A 17,092-nucleotide genomic window follows, 5' to 3' on the forward strand; every position below is an offset into this window, starting at 1 on the left:
GAAATTGGGAAGAGCAAGAACTAGTGCAGTACAAAGTTTCTCCTTAATTAAAGCAAAGCTCTTTTCTTGTTCTTCACCCCACTGGAACTTGCCTTTCTTCAAACATTCAGTAATAGAGCAGTAATAGTATTGAAATTTCTTACAAATCTCCTGTAGAAAGTAGCCAAACCATGGAAGCTCCGCACCTCAGAAACTGTTTTTGGAGCTGGTCATTCTCTTATGGCTCGTATCTTCTCTTCATCAACCTGAATGCCTTCTTCTCCAACCACAAAACCCAGAAATAGCAGCTTGTTTGTGCAGAAAGTGCACTTCTTCAGGTTAACGTACAGTTTATTTTCCAGTAAAGCTCCCAGAACCTGCCTCAAATGTACCAGATGTTCTTCTTTGGTCCTGCTATATATTAATATATCATCAAAATATACCACGACAAACGAACCAATAAAAGGACGAAGAACCTGGTTCATAAGCCTCATAAAGGTGCTAGGTGCATTAGACAACCCGAATGGGATCACCATCCACTCATATAAGCCATCCTTGCTCTTAAAGGTTGTATTTCACTCATCCCCTGGCTTGATTCGAATCTGATGGTAGCCACTACGAAGATCTATCTTGGTAAACACCTTGGAACCCTCCAGCTCATTAAGCATGTCCTCCAAAGGAGGAATAGGAAATCTGTACTTCACAGTGATCTTATTTATAGCCCTGCTGTTTCTGGTGGCTTTCTCCGGGTTCCTCACACATAATGCTATACCGTCTGGGGCACCGATCCAACTCCTAAATCCTGTATCAATAACACACGCTTAGAGGGGTAAACCGTACCGGACGGTTTACGCCTCTCCGATGCTTGAATGAGAAACTAATATAGATGCGTATCAAGTAAATAGTGGACAAAAGGAGTTATTACCCGTAAAAGGTGGTTGTGCTAATGCCTTTATACTCGAGCATGTGAAGGAAGTCTCCCCCATCTTCGATGTGGGACACTAGTTGTTCTTCTGATGCCATATCAGTCCTCCTGTTGTGTAAATAGTTGGGCTGTGCTGGCCTTGCCCAGGGCCCTGGGTGCCCGGGGTGGCATCCCAAATGAGCCCCGCCATGGTGGGTCGTGAACCCGGCCCATGGCATAGTACATGGGAGTACCGATGGGGCCCAGCCGATAGTGCCAAACTTAGTTGAGACTTCCCTAGTATGTACAAGTCCCCCAAGTTCCCGTTCAAGATGTTTCTTGGGTGGGGACTTATTATTGTCTCGGAAGTTTGGCACTAGTGTGCCTATAGAGAGTCCCCCAAGTTCCCGTTCAAGGGATATCTTGAGCGGGTTACGCTGTAGGTAGCTAATCTACACGCTGCGATAGGGTGAGGGTTGAGCCTCCGGTACCCAATGGGGTAGAGGATGTGAGCCTCCGGTACCCGATGGGGTAGAGAGAGGACTTGCCTCTGATACCCGATGGGGTAGAGGGGACTTGGCTCTGATACCCGATGGGGTAGAGAATGGAGCCTCCGGTACCCAATGGGGTAGAGGATGTGAGCCTCCGGTACCCGATGGGGTAGAGAGAGGACTTGCCTCTGATACCCGATGGGGTAGAGAGAGGACTTGGCTCTGATACCCGATGGGGTAGAGGAAGTAAGCCTCCGGTACCCCATGGGGTAGAGGATGTGAGCCTCCGGTATCCAATGGGGTAGAGAGGACTTGGCTCTGATACCCGATGGGGTAGAGAGAGGACTTGGCTCTGATACCCGATGGGGTAGAGGAAGTGAGCCTCCGGTACCCAATGGGGTAGAGAGGACTTGGCGCTGATACCCGATGGGGTAGAGGAAGTGAGCCTCCGGTACCCAATGGGGTAGAGGATGTGAGCCTCCGGTACCCGATGGGGTAGAGAGAGGACTTGGCTCTGATACCCGATGTGGTAGAGGAAGTGAGCCTCCGGTACCCAATGGGGTAGAGGATGTGAGCCTCCGGTACCCAATGGGGTAGAGAGGACTTGGCTCTGATACCCGATGGGGTAGAGAGAGGACTTGGCTCTGATACCCGATGGGGTAGAGGAAGTGAGCCTCCGGTACCCAATGGGGTAGAGAGGACTTGGCTCTGATACCCGATGGGGTAGAGAGAGGACTTGGATCTGATACCCGATGGGGTACAGGAAGTGAGCCTCCGGTACCCAATGGGGTAGAGGATGTGAGCCTCTGGTACCCAATGGGGTAGAGAGGACTTGGCTCTGATACCCGATGGGGTAGAGAGAGGACTTGGCTCTGATACCCGATGGGGTAGAGGAAGTGAGCCTCCGGTACCCAATGGGGTAGAGAGGACTTGGCTCTGATACCCGATGGGGTAGAGAGAGGACTTGGCTCTGATACCCGATGGGGTAGAGGAAGTGAGCCTCCGGTACCCAATGGGGTAGAGGATGTGAGCCTCCGGTACCCGATGGGGTAGAGAGAGGACTTGGCTCTGGTACCCGATGGGGTAGAGGATGTGAGCCTCGTGGTACCCAATGGGGTAGGCGGTGTATGTCAGCCACGTGGGGCAGACTGAGTGCAATAAATGCCCGTCCCCTCAACTGACGGTTTTCGAGACGTGGGACACGTGTAGTGATCTTGCGGTTGAGGTCTTTTCGTCTTCAACGGCCCTGATGCTTTAGGGATTGAATTTAAGAGGGAAACAGACTGTTTCCCTTCTCACTTTCCAAAATTCTGAGAATTTGCGAGTTTTGCTTTTTACCTTCTCTCTGTGTGCCTCTGTTGCTGTGAGGAGTGTAGACGAAAACCTTGAGGTGCGATCACAGAGAAGGCCTTGGTCAGATTAGCGACTGCAGGAAAAGAGGTAAGAGAATGTGGTTTGGTTTTTGGTTTCTCTTGTGTGTTTCCGTTTGGCATGTTTTTTTTGTTTTTCCTGGGTTGTTTTTGTTTGCGTTTCTGGGTTACTCAGAATAAGCAATATGTGAAAGTGGGTAGGAATTGCTACGGCCGATTGGGTGTTTATGGACTTTGCTTGAATTTCTGGGTTTTTTCTGGGTTTTTTGTTTGAAGTGTGGAGTGATCCGCGCTTCAACATGGTCTTAGATCTGGCTAGGCTAACCCTTGTGCTTCTGATTCCAGATACATCGAGTTTTGAAGTCCCCGGTATCGTAGTTAGGATGGAATCAGAAACCAAGGGTGGGGATGCGGGATCGTCGTACCAGTCCTCTGCCAGGCAAGCTGAAGTGGACATCGATCGGTACTTAGCGCAAGTAAGTCAATTAGCAGAGAATACCGGATCCTCGACTGGGGTGTTCTCGGAGAGCAGTGAGGAGTCCGACGAGGGTGAGAGCGAGGGAGGGTCGGCGGAGGCCCCGGGAGTCACGGTGGCAATTCCCGAGGGCATACCGAAGCCTAGGTATACACTTGCGGACGGGACCGTATGCGACGAACCCGGGAGAAGTATGACGATGAAGGAGATCATCGCCATGCGACTGAAGTGGGGAATACCGGATACAGTGGAGCTTAGGCCTCTCAAGGATGGAGAGATGGCCGCAAATTCTGCCCCGGGGTGGGTGGCGCTGCACGAGAACCAGTTCCACCAAGGATTATCGCTACCTCTGCCCCGGTGCCTACAGTATCTGCTGCGGATGCTGAACCTGTCACCGGGGCAGTTGACCCCGAATGCTATTCGCCAAATATATAGTATGTTGGCCATGTGGGATTTGTGCCAACAAGGGTGGCCTTCCGTAAATGAATTTCGCGCGGTGCACAGGGTCCTGTACTCGAGGAAGCTGTCCTGTGCGGGTACGGTGACATTTGCTGCTAGGGACTACGAACCACTAGTTACCGATATGCCTTCCTCGATGAGCAAAAGGTGGAGGAATAAAGTATTTCTAGCTGGGGGCCGGTGGCAAATTAAAAATAAGAAGTGGCAGCTGACCGGTACCTTCCAAGCCATCGGTGACCAGGCCTACAGTTTGTCTGAGGTAGAAAGGAAGAGGATAGCCCGGGTATATGCAGTTTGGAATGAGAAGGAGAGGAGCTCTTATAGATTCATCCGGCACTCTATACTTTATAGGCTAGGACTAGGATGGCTTCCCGGTGAGGCTGAAAGGTTTTTTTTTCGTTTTGCATGTCACCCTGTCCTTTTTCCTTGACTAACTTCGAACTGATTGCAGTGAAAGCACCGAAGAGGAAACCCCGGAAAGGAAAAGAGGAGGACAAAATGGATGATAATCAGCTGATGGATATGCTGATGGGGCAGGGAGAAGACGCCCTTCATATTGAAGTCGACCTAGGGTCGAAAACTACGGGTCGGTCCGTTGAAAAGACCCTACTGGAGCTTACTGATGCGGGGTATGGGGAACCTGATCCTGAAGCTCCCGCGACCCAAGTCGTACAGCCGTCAGTTGCTGACGTCATTACCATTGCTGATACCGGAAAGGAAAAAGCACCGGCCTCCGTATCTATTTCCTCCCGCTCCACTGGGAGTGATGAGGCCTTGCTTCCAGGTGAGAAGAAGAGATCTCACAAGCATCGGCACCGAAGCGAGAAGCATGAGGTGACGTACACCGGCCGGGACGTTAAGGGATCCGGTGCTAAGAGACAGAAGAAGGATCACCCGGTACCTGAGTCGTCGCCTTCGCTTGCCTTGTTGTCTCCTGCCCTTCCGGTAATCCCCAAAAAGCCCATCAAGCAGCTGCTGAGTGAGTACGGGGTTGCTGATGAGAAGTTCGTGCGGGCCATGCTTAGTGACCTGAAGGATATTAATCTCGACCGGGTGCGGGCCAAAGACAATACTCCCAAAGAGAATCGCCGTCTTGCCCGGGAATCCATGATGCGGGTACGGGTTTGCTTTACCCTTGTAGCCTTTTATTACTATATATACATTTTAATCGGTGTGCTTGCAGGCACTCTTCAATGTGTACGCGGTGGATGCCAGCGAGGAAGATACTCAACTGAAGGAGGAGGTTAGCAATCTCTCCGGGCAGGTGAAGTATCTTCATGGCGAGAAGGCCAGGCTGGAGAAGGAGCGGGACTCCTTGAAGAAGAAGATTGAGTCTTTTACTCCCCTGTTTGCCGAGATGGACGCGGCCAAGCAGCGAATCGCGGAGCTTGAATCTGAAATCTCTGAGGCCCGGGAAGAGGTGAAAAGTGCCCGGGACTCCGAAAAAGAGGCTGCGGAGTCTGCCACATCCTGGAAGGAGAAAGCAGACTACCTGGAGGAGCGTCTTCCCGCGGAGAAGCACGAGGCCGTAGAGGAGTACAAGGCCTCCGAAGAGCTCATTGCCATGCTGGCTGCTGCCCAAGACAAAGCTGATATCATGAAGTTCAAGGAATGGGTGGCGGCCGGGTACTTGGACGAGGCCAAATTCAGGCGGGGCCTTCTTGAGAAGAAGAAGAAAGACAAGGATGCGGCAGCCAGGTCTGGTGCCGGTGGATCCCAGAGTACCGGTGGGGAGCAGTAGTACTTGGATTCCTTTTTTTGTATATGTTTTTTTTTTTTAGTAGAAGTTATCCTTGCCTTGAACAATGGCGTAATTCCTGTGCTTGGTAGTCCAGGCTTTTGTGGATTAAAATTTTTTGAATTTGAATGGGAATTGGAAAGGAATTAAAATTTCTAGGATTTTGTACCTTAAGCATTTACTTGCATCACTTATTACCGGAATAGAGTAACTGACAATAGCTATGTCCGGGCATGTCCGGGGTAGGTAAAAAAAAATGCTAGAAATGGTCTGAATAATTCATTTTTCCATTCAAATACCACATGGTGGTTAAATACAGAATGAGTACCCGATGGGTAGCTTGCCATAGCTGTATGGTCAAAAAGCAAAAGCTAGGACAAGATGCTCCCGGAGCTACTTGTAATAGTACCGCAGGCGCTGGGTATTCCATGGATGCCGGGAAACAACCCCGTTCGTATCCCGGATGAAAAAGGTTGCGGGGCCTGCCTCTTCAATGATCTCGTAAGGGCCTGTCCAGGATGGATCCAGTCCCCGGGGTTCTGGGTAGACCTGCTTCATGACCCAGTCCCCTAACTTCAGTGTCCGGGATACTACCTTGGCGTCGTAATAGCGGGCTATCCTCCGCTTGTTAGCCAAGTTATGCATGTGTGCCACATCCCTTCGTTCCTCGAGTAAATCAGCATCGAGCTGTAGGCCTTCTGAGTTGGTGCCCGCATCGAAGTATTCGATCCGGGGACTCTGGATTTGTGTTTCAATAGGGAGTACCGCTTCTGATCCGAAAGCCATACAGAAATGGGTCTCTCCGGTGGCCTCTGTTGCCGTGGTCCGGATAGCCCACAACACCTCCGGGAGTTTAGCAGCCCAAAGACCCTTGGCCTCGTCGAGCTTCTTTTTCAGTATTTTCTTGATTATCTTGTTGACAGCTTCGACCTGACCGTTGGTCTGGGGGTGAGCCGGGGATGCATAGAGGATCTTGGTGCCCAGGTTTTCTGTATAAGCCCTCAATTCATCATTGTCAAACTGGGTACCATTGTCCGTGACTATGGTGTCCGGGACTCCAAACCTGCAGTAGATATTCCTCCACAAGAAATGTTTTACCTTTTCCGTGGTGATGGCGACAAGAGGTTCTGCTTCAACCCACTTTGTTTGATAGTCCACAGCGACGATGGCATATTTGAATTGTCCTACTGCTGTGGGGAGTTTACCAATCAAGTCCAAACCCCACTGACAGAACGGCCACGGTGCCAGGAGGATGGAGAGGGCTATGGGCGGTGCCCTTGGGATATTTGCATACATTTGGCACTTGTGGCAAGAATTGGATATTGTTTGGGCTAGGGCCGACATGGTTGGCCAGAAATATCCTGCCCTTAGGGTCTTATGTGCGAGAGACCGGGCTCCGGCATGGTTACCGCATACGCCAGCATGTATGTCCTTCATTATTTTGTGACCCTCCTCCGGCGTTACACACCTCAGACTGGGGAAGCAGTGGCCTCTCCGGTATAACTTGCCATTCATGATCGTGTATCGAGCTGACCTTAACTGCAGTCTTCTGGCCTCGACCTTATCATCCGGTGCCAGGCCGTCGACCATGTATTTCAAAATTGGGTCCATCCACGAAGCTGTGTGATCCACAGCGAATATTTCTGACACAGTTTTAGAAGTGCTAGGTCTCTCGAGTATTTCGACTTTAGTGGCTCCATAGGTAGGACTTGGGGAAGTTGATGCAAGCTTAGCAAGGGCGTCTGCCTTGTCGTTTTCTGCCCTCGGTATTTGGGTAAAAATGTAGGAAGTAAATCTCTGCACTAATGCCCGAGCCAGAGCCTGGTAAGAGGACATGTGGGGTTCCTTTGCCTCGAAGTTACCGCTGACCTGGTTTACGACTAACTGGGAATCACTGAAAATACTAAGGTGCTGCACCCCTAGTTCCCGGGCGATCTGCAGACCTGCTATGAGTGCCTCGTACTCTGCGGTGTTGTTGGATGCCTTGAAGGCAAATTTGAGGGCGTACTCGTAGACTTGATCGTCCGGGCTTATTAGCAGGATACCGGCTCCACTTGTTTTCTTGTTGGATGCGCCATCAACATATAATCGCCAAGTGCTTGGTGGAGGCGGATCCGGGGCTAGTGGTTCAGGTGATTCCAGGGAAGGGTTATGGGAGGGAATCGCCTCAGAAATAAAATCTGCCGCTGCCTGGCCCTTGATAGCTGTCCGGGGTTGGTACTTGATATCGAACTCTCCCAGCTCGATGGCCCATTTAATTAACCTGCCCGATGTCTCCGGTTTCTGCAAAACCTGCCTCAGCGGGTGATTAGTGAAAACGGTGATTGAATGTGCTTGGAAGTAATGCCTAAGCTTCCGGGCCGATACCAGGAGGGCCAGTGCTATTTTTTCAATGTCCGGGTACCTGGATTCTGCACCAGTGTACCCCTTTCCAGCATAGTACACCGGGTACTCGCAATCGGAGTCCTTCCTAATCAGAGCTGAGCTTACAGCCGTTGAAGATGCCGCCAGATATATGTAGAGCATTTCTCCTGGAACAGGTTTGTAAAGTAGAGGTACCGCTGATAAGTACGCCTTCAAGCCAATAAAAGCAGTCTCGTGCTCAGCTGTCCAGGCTATTACCTCGACGTGCTAGGTTTTTAGCAGTTTGAAGAAAGGAGTACACTTGTCCGTCAGCCTGGAGATGAACCTTGACAGGGCGGCCACCTTGCCTGTAAGAGATTGGACCTCGTTCCGGTAGGTTGGGGATACCATGTCTAATATAGCCTGCACCTTCTCCGGGTTGGCCTCGATCCCCCTGTGGCTAATGATGTACCCGAGAAACTTTCCTACCTCGACCCCGAAGATGCACTTCTGCGGGTTAAGCCGCATACCATTGCGTAATATGATGGTGAAGACGATTGACAAGTTGGTTACGTGGTCCTCCGGAGTTAAACTTTTTACCAGTATATCGTCCACGTAAACTTCCATGATAGTACCGATAACCTCCTCAAACATAGAGTTGACGAGTCGCTGATAAGTGGCACCTGCGTTCTTTAATCCGAAAGGCATGACCTGGTAACAATAGAGACCCTTGTCTGTGGTAAAGGCAGTGTGCTCCTCGTCTGCCGGGTTCATTCGAATTTGGTTGTACCCACTGAACGCATCCATGAAACTGAGTAACCGGTACCCAGCAGTGGAGTCGATTAGTTGGTCAATTCGCGGGAGCGGGAAGCTATCCTTGGGGCATGCCCGGTTGAGGTTTGTGTAGTCCACACACATGCGCCATGATCCCTGAGATTTCTTTGGCACCATGACCACGTTGGCTAACCACCGGGGATACGTGACTTCCCTGACAAAGTTGATGGCCATCAACTTCTTTACTTCAGCCTGGATAGCCCGGTACTTATCGTGTGTGAAGGCCCTCCTCTTTTGTCTTACCGGTGCTGAATAAGGGATAATACTAAGATTGTGCGTGGCTAATTCCATTGGTATACCGGGCATGTCCTCATATGACCAGGCGAATGCAGATGAGTTTGAGCGGAGGAACGAGATCAACCTTTCCCTGATAACCGGAGACAGCTTAGTACCTATCTTAACAGTCCTGTCCGGGAACTGCTCTGATAGCACCACCTCCTCAATGTCCTCTACGGCACCGGGCCGTTCTTCGTCTGAATCGGTATCATCCCTGGGATCCTCGTACCTGTCCGTCAGAGGGTTAGTAGCCACGGGCAACATCTCAGACTTTCCCCTACCGCGAGATACGGTCAATGAATAGCATTTCCTTGCTGCGGCCTGGTCACCCCGGATCGTAGCAATGCCGACCGGGGTTGGCACTTTCATCATCAGCATGTGACCTGCAATGAAGGTTTTCAGACGCCAAAGTGCCGGTCGGCCTAGGATAGCATTATAGGATGAGACGCAGTCCACCACGATGAACTCTGTTTTTATGGTTGAACAATTTGGGCTTTCGCCTACCGTGATCGATAGGTAATCTGATCCGAGTGGTTGGACGATATCCCCTGAAAAGCTAATGAGGGGCTCATTATCCTGCGACAGCTTGGCTCTCCCTCTGTTCAAAGCTTTGTACGCATCGCGAAATAATACGCTAACTGAGGCCCCGGTGTCCACGAGCACCCGGGACATTATATAATGGTCCATTTGGAGCGTGATTAAGAAGGGATCATCATGGGGTATTTTCAGATCGGCTTCCTCCTCCTGCAGGAATGTCACCGATGTCCATCCGGTACCACCGTCTTGCCGCGGGGCCTTGTGGAAGTTGAAAACTTCCGGATGACCGAAACTAGAATTTCGCCTCTTCCTCTGGGGATGTAATTCCTTCGGGCCCCCACCGTGGATCGTGAAGATTTGGCCGTACACGTCCACCGCTCCTATCTCCTTAGCAGGCAGGTACCGTTGGAGCTTGCCCCTCTGGATAAGGGACTCGATGGTATTTTTTAAAGCAACACAGAGATTGGTATTGTGTCCGGCATCCTCATGATAAGTGCAGAACTTTCCGGTATCTTGCTGGGTAAGTTTACTCTTCGGGAACTTCCTTGGGGGTGGGCCCGATATCTCATCCTTACTTTCGTTCCAAATAGTCTCGTATGAAGCGTTAAGGATTGTGAACACCTCATACCGGGGTGGTGGTGGTGTTCGCGGGGCCTGTTGTACCCTTGGCTCCCGCTGATGGTGAGTGGTCCCATAACTGTTAGTCCTGGATGAGGACTCTTTGCTTCTTTTGCTCGAGGTATGGGGTGACCTGTCATGACTATGGGCCCACTCCCTCTTTCGTGGCTCATCCTTGACAGTTGAGGCCGGGGTTGGCACCCTTAGCTCTGGTATGGGGGTGTCCCCGTAGGTTTCGAATTCGGCCTGGGCGTGTCTGATGGCAGTGGCCATCAGCTCGTCGTAGTTGGCTGGAGGATTATGGTTAATCCCATAGAGAAATTCTCCGCGCCTTAAGCCTCTCCTGAAAGCCAGCTCGGCCAGTTCCTTATTAAGGTCCCGGCACTTGGCGGTAGCCGCCTGCCACCGATTTACAAAAGACTTCAAAGTTTCATTCTCTCCCTGCTGGACCTTTAACAGGCCCTTTGGTGTGTGTATCCCATCGGTGCGTAAGATGAATCGAGCTACAAACTTGTCAGCTAACTCCTTGAAATTCCCTACAGAACCGACCGGGAGTTCGTAGAACCAACTCAAAGCTTCCCCTGACAAGGTTTCCTGGAACATATTACAACACACCTCATCCGTATATCCCTTGGCGCTTGTTTGCGAGCGGAAGGCCTGTAGATGCTGGTAGGGGTCTCCAACCCCCGTGTAGTCAATCTTCAGTGGCTTCGACATATCCGCTCGAATGGCTCCTCTAACCTGTTGGGTGAAAGGACCCGGGCGGTCCTCGTAGGTGGCCATGGCCCTCCAGGTGTCCCTGTTTTCTGTGGCCTGCACCCTTGCCTGCAGAGCATGCAAAGAGTTGCTCATTTGCACAAGTAATGCCGTGTTTGCGTCGGTTACCGGGGGGATATTCGGTACTTGCTGTGGTAACGGTGGTGGTGGTAGATGCCTCAAGCTTTCCGGGAATAATTCTACCGGTACTTGGATTACCCGCTGGGCAGCGTTCACGCCTGTTGCTGGTTGGGATGCTCTAGCCAGGGCCTGGGTGAGCGCCTCGTTGTGCTGGTGCCTCCGGTCCAGTGCTCGGGCCAGCGCTGTGTTTTCATCTTCCAGATCCTGCATCTTCTGTTGCGTAAGGCGGTTTGTTTCCCTATCGGTATTCTGTTGTTCCCGATCGATCCTAGATTGTTCCCTGAAGGCTGCTATCTCCGCCCGCATGGATTCTAATTCCGATACCGGAGACACTTGGTCCGGGACATGCGGGTCCAAGGATCCGAGACCATGAATTTCTTCAACACCTGGCGCTTCTGCTGATGAAGTACCCGGAGAGAATATTAGTGCCCGGGCGACACTTCTACCCTCTCCTGCCGTTCCTTCCGGCTCAGTCATGATAGTCCCCCTACCTGGCGCGCCAATGTTTCTGGTGGCTTTCTCCGGGTACCTCTCACAGAATGCTATACCGTCTGGGGTACCGATCCAACTCCTAAATCCTGTATCAATAACACACGCTTAGAGGGGTAAACCGTACCGGACGGTTTACGCCTCTCCGATGCTTGAATGAGAAACTAATATAGATGCGTATCAAGTAAATAGTGGACAAAAGGAGTTATTACCCGTAAAAGGTGGTTGTGCTAATGCCTTTATACTCGAGCATGTGAAGGAAGTCTCCCCCATCTTCGATGTGGGACACTAGTTGTTCTTCTGATGCTATATCAGTCCTCCTGTTGTGTAAATAGTTGGGCTGTGCTGGCCTTGCCCAGGGCCCTGGGTGCCCGGGGTGGCATCCCAAATGAGCCCCGCCATGGTGGGTCGTGAACCCGGCCCATGGCATAGTACATGGGAGTACCGATGGGGCCCAGCCGATAGTGCCAAACTTAGTTGAGACTTCCCTAGTATGTACACCTGCTATCAACACACATTCGCCATTGATTACCCTTCTTAGGAACAAGGAGGACTGGAACTACACAAGGACTCATACTTTCACGAATGAACCCTTTCTTCAGCAAGTCTTCAATCTGCTCCCTCAAAATCTCGTTTTCTTTAGGACTCATGCGATAATGGGGCAGATTTGGCAAACTAGCTCCAGGAACCAAATCAATCTGATGCTGAATGTCCCTCATAGGTGGTAACTCATTGGGCAGCTCATCCGAGATCAACTCCTCAAAATCTCTCAACATATTCTGCACTTCCCTAGGAATCACCAACTCTTCCTTTTCTGCAGTTAACAACCCTTTAATCACCACTGGATAAATAACTTCAGATTCTTTAAAGGCCTTCTCCATCTCGAATTCACTGCTAGATAAGGTTAGAAAACTCTCCCCTTTCTTTACTCCAGACTTCTCAAATTGATACACAGGAGCCATGGCAATTTTATGACTATTCCACATAAACATCATAATATTATCTCTGCCTTTGTAAGTCACATCCACATCATATTGCCAAGGACGCCCAAATAAAATATGACAAGCATCCATATCAATAATATCACACAAAACTTCATCTTTATAATGCTTACCAATAGATACTGGTACTTTGCAGGACTCAGCAACTCGAACTTGTGGACCTTTCTTGACCCATCCCAGAGAATAAGGTGTTTCATGAGGCTGTGTAGGTAACTGCAAATACTCTACCAATTTTCCGGCTACAAAATTCTCGCAGCTCCCATTATCCACAATTAAATTGCACACTTTGTTATTAATGGAACAAAGTGATCTGAAAATATTGCGCCGCTGCCCATCTTCCTTAGGTGACAACAAGATCCTCTGCAACACAATATTCACCCTTTCAGGAGAATCCTCCACTGCAAACTCAACCCCATCATATTCATCACCTCTTCTACCTTCTTCTTCCTCCTCATCATAATCATCTATAAGAGCAGTTTGTCTCCTCTCATGACACACATTAGACCTATGCCCAGGCTTGTTGCATCTATAGCATATGTCGGTTGTAGGTCTAGCATAAGGGTTATTAGGCTTCTGATTTGGAGCTCTATTTTGGAAGCCTAGTGGATTGCTAGAACTGCCAGCTCCTTTAGAATGAGGATTGGAAGCCCTAAAAGCACCTTCTGTTCTCTGCAGTGTGGTTTTACCCTTATCAGTTGAGGCATTTACCAAATCTGTGCTCCTTTGGTAGTTATATCTCTGGAAAGAAGAAGCTCGTGTAGGCTTCTCTAACAACTCTGCCTTCAATGCTAGGTTTGAAGCTTCTGCCACAGTCCACACAGTCTGCAACTGATAAGAGCATTTTAATGTGATATTTTAATAGTTAATTCCTCACATTTTGCTTAGTTATTTCCTTAACTGAATCGATTTTTAACTCAATTTCTATTTTTAGGTACATTGGAGTAGATGAAGATGAAATGAGCATTATGTCCATAATTACCTAGAAATGATGGAGAAAAATGGAAATGCACTAAAAAGTAAAATTTACACATTTTCCTACTCCGGCTAGGAAAGACCGAGTCAAGTAAGGAGGAGCGGTCACCTGACCAAATGAACTTTAAATGAGCTGAAACCTTCCGGATCCATTCTAGACATCCTAAGAAACATTTCTTATGAAGAGTGCAAGAGTCAAATAGAAGTGGAAGGCCTTCAAACAGTCAGCCTAATTTTCTGCAGAAACAAAACTGGAAAACTGAACCTGTATGGAGTCCAGCAGACATTCCGGCCCAACGGCATGGAAAAAAGTTCTGAAAATTTGACAGCATGATCTAAATTCATGGAGAAACATTTGTTATGAAGAAGTCATAGTCAAAATCGGAACATTTTGTGGAGATAAAATTTATGTCCCATTTATCACATGTGGGAAAACTTTTTGACTATTTCTAAGTCATTTTTGGTAGGCTAAGTCAACAATTGATGTCTACACATTTGTCTATCAAATCTAGCCCTTCATTTCTTTTCATCTTCACCCTCCATTTATCATTTTCAGCCTATAAATACACATCCCCTCATTAGGACAAATACACATTCCTTCATCCATTTCATCTTCTTTGTCTCACCATTTTCCTCTTCATTTTCCTTAGTTATCACTTCCTAGCCAAAAACTATTCCAAGACTCTACCCAATTCACTCCTCAAACTTCCATCACCTACAAGACCGTGACTATCATCCATCCATCAATCCACGAAGCTCTTAGGCGCTAAGTCAAGGACGCTCCACCACCATAGTAGAGACGAGTTCATCACCTTGTTGCCAAGCCGCTGAGGAAAAGGCTTCAAAATGTAACTATGACTCTACTTACAATTTTTGTTTCGGTTTTTTGTGTTTGGATTTGTGAGTTGTGTAATTGGAGACATGAAATTTTTAGAATATTTTTATTAATATTTTTGAGATTTTCAGTTTATTATTGAGTTGATTTTGATAATTCTTTTATGATGCATGTTACAATCTTGTGCCCTTTTACATGTTTAGGTAATTTTCAAGAGTTAGGTTAATTAGTTTGCATGCTAGAATAACGGTGAGAGTTCTTGTGTGTTTGCTTAATTTACCAAGAGTAATTGTTATTTGTTAAGGCGCTAAGTTAAACAAGTAGCAATTAGTTCTAAAAAGTGGTAAAAACCATGTTCAATGGTTAAACTATTCTAGAAATTACGTGTTAAATTCTATGTGTAATGGTTAATTTGCACGTGTGAGTTGATTCGAGGGTTAAATACTACTACTAGTTAAGAGAATTACGCTAAGTGTTTTCGAAAATTAGAAGTATTGGGCTTGGTAAGGACTAACCTGATCCAAGACCACATTAGAATGAATTAAATAAATGGATTGATCCGCTAAGGCTTTTCATTTGGGCTCTTATCTAAGCATTTAAGATGGGCATATCTTTGTAGCATGTTGAAATGGATTTTCTGTTTTTACACTTAGTAATTTCCGAGTGGTATTGGTCTAGGTTAGGTAAGTCGATCATTGTAGATAGTTTTATTTGTTTCATTTTTATTTTAAGTAGATTAGAAACCAAATTTCAAAACCCCCCATTTTATTCTTTTATTTGTTACTTGACCTTTTTGTACAGGTGTACCCTACAATCCCCGGACTGAACGATCCCTGCTTATCCTATACTGACAACTACATTTTATAGGGTTAAATTGTGAGGCTATTTTAGCACCATCAGCAACCCAATTTTCTCCTGAATAAGAGGCTTCAGCCCACTGACATAACGAGCCACCTTCTGGCCTTCAGTTTCTCCTAGTTCATTACGCTCTGAGTAGCGTAAGAACTCAGCGGTGTACTCAGCCACTGTCCTAGTTCCCTGGACACATTCAATATACAACCTATACAGAATCTGTTCATAATCATCTGGCAAGAATCTCTCCATCATCAGTTGTTTCATTCTTAACCATGTTTTAACACCCTGCTTCCTCTGCTTCTTTCGAGTGTTCTGCAATTTAACACACCAAACTGTAGCAGTACTCTTCAATCTCCAGGCAACATGCTTAACCTGCTTGTGTTCAGGCACTTCCATAATCTCAAAGAATCTATCCACCTGAAGCTGCCAATCCAGATAATCTTCTACACCCAAGTTGCCCGAAAAGAAGGGAATTTCAGCCTTGACTTTGTAATCTTGGTCAGCTTGTCCTTGTTGTTCAGGCTGCCAACAGTCCACGAATTTCTCCAATCTGATTGTTCAGCTGATTGTTCATCTGATTGTTCATGGTGTTGATGGCAGTGGTAAACGCTGCAGTCAGAGAAGCGGTAAGAGCATCAAGATCTGATTTCGTAACTTCACCCATTGCTACCAAGGTAAATAAGAGAGATAGGGAAGACCTGCTCTGATACCACCTGACGCAGTCGGAAAGATCACCTAGGTTTACAAGCAATAAACCTAAAACAAAGGTTCTGGAGTCCACCAGAGATAAAAGAGAAAATTCTCAATTTAATTGATAATATGATAAAAGATAGTTCTGCAGCCGTTTAAGGTTGCATATATATGAGAAAAGAAACCCTAGGGCGACTAACAATGAAACCCTAAAGCCCACGGGTAAAAATAAAACAAGCCCAAAACAAACTACGAAACTGAAACTACGAAAAACAGTAAAATGCAATTTTGAGGCCCTAAACGACCCCGAAAGCCCGAAAAAGGCCACAGGTCGTGGCATAGTGTTAGGGGCCGCACTTGTAATGCCGCAAGCAACCTTGTCCAGGGTCATTAGTTAAGCCTTTGGTTGGTTTGCTTGCGTGCTAGGGTTGTTTTGGTAATTTACAAATTATGTAATTTATTTTATTTAGCAATTAGTCTCCTCGGCCTTTTTCATGTTTCCTCCTGTCAGGTTCATGTAAGGCCGATATGCTCTATAGGGAGGGGTTCCTAGTCGGCATAGTTTGGACTACGAAACTAGTATAGGTAAGCACATGTACTTTTGCCTCCCTTACCGTCTTACCATCAATAAAAGAGGAATTATTCAATCATCTGTGCCCCGTGAGATTGTTCTTTGATCTTTCCTTTCGATTATTCATTGTTCTTCGTGGTTGCCCCAACATTCATATAATTGTGTTCTTGCTTGTCACTAGCACTATTTTAATATCGTGTGGCTTTCATTGTTCCTTGCAAGGTACTCACTTGGCTGACTTGCTTGCTAGCAAGTGCCGCACGGTCCGCTTTGTGCATTGCAAAGTTCGGCCCGTGACAGTTGGTATCAGAGCCAACTCGGCTCAAGAAGCTCACTACGATGTCGGGGAAGATGACAAACCAACAAAGATTCGATTGGTATGACCAACAACTCTGAGAACTTGCGGGAGTGCCGGATAGGTTGATTGATATCACAAATGTGTTGGACCGCGTCGACCTAGATGAGTTGGCGGCGCGGATGATAGAGGTGGAGAGCCTGAAGGACCGAGTTGTGGCCCTTGAAAATTGGAATGCTCGAGGTAGTGGAAGGGAGAGAAATTAGGAAGAAGCTCCTGTTCCGAACGAGCAAATGGGGGCGATCAGTGATGCCCTTGACACACTCCAGGTGGCTGTGGACAATATGGCAGAAGATGTCTGAGTCACCATTGATGCTTTTAGAAACGAGCTGGTGGAGATGAATACCAAGCTCAACCTAACCATCCGTGCGATGGGAAACCAACCTGTGACGGACTACAGGAA

General features: G+C 47.9%; 1 long non-coding RNA gene across 1 annotated transcript; it reads left to right on the forward strand.

The window, feature by feature from the left end:
- The first annotated feature begins 13,978 nt into the window (after positions 1-13,978).
- LOC133741093 (uncharacterized) lies at positions 13,979-16,410 on the forward strand. Its single transcript, XR_009861599.1, has 2 exons — positions 13,979-14,231; positions 15,020-16,410. It is a non-coding gene; the product is annotated as an uncharacterized LOC133741093 (long non-coding RNA).
- Positions 16,411-17,092: the final 682 nt, after the last annotated feature.

Source organism: Rosa rugosa, chromosome 3 (assembly GCF_958449725.1).
Source record: "Rosa rugosa chromosome 3, drRosRugo1.1, whole genome shotgun sequence".
Classification (NCBI taxonomy): Eukaryota; Viridiplantae; Streptophyta; class Magnoliopsida; order Rosales; family Rosaceae; genus Rosa; species Rosa rugosa.